The sequence below is a fragment of the Eimeria mitis genome, genomic scaffold (assembly GCF_000499745.2).
Source record: "Eimeria mitis Houghton genomic scaffold, Emh_scaff305, whole genome shotgun sequence".
Classification (NCBI taxonomy): Eukaryota; Apicomplexa; class Conoidasida; order Eucoccidiorida; family Eimeriidae; genus Eimeria; species Eimeria mitis.
In genome coordinates, this window is record NW_013571396.1 from 3711 (window position 1) to 4032 (window position 322).

Sequence of the window (322 nt, forward strand, 5' to 3'; positions counted from 1 at the left end):
TTGCTGCTGCTGCTGCTGTTGTTGTTGTTGTTGCTGCTGCTGCTGCTTTTGTTGTTGTTGTTGCTGCTGCTGGTGCTGCTGTTGCTGCTGCTGCTTCTGTTATTTCTGCTGCTTTTGTTGCTGCTTCTGCTGCTCTTGTTTCTGCTGCTTCTGCTGCTGCTGCTGCTGCTTTTGTTGCTACTGTGTGTTGATGTATCTCTCTGCATATAGATGTACATATATATGATTGTGTATTTTAATATATATATATATATATATATATATATATATGTATATATTTTTTTTTTTTATATTTTGTTGTGTTTATAAACAGAAGAACGAA

At 36.0% G+C, this 322-nt stretch overlaps 1 protein-coding gene across 1 annotated transcript in view; it reads left to right on the forward strand.

Moving 5' to 3' along the window:
- The window catches only part of EMH_0007290 (uncharacterized protein), a gene marked incomplete at both ends in the record, with an annotated part of 7464 nt that overhangs the window by 384 nt on the left and 6758 nt on the right, over positions 1–322 (forward strand). The window lies entirely within an intron of this gene.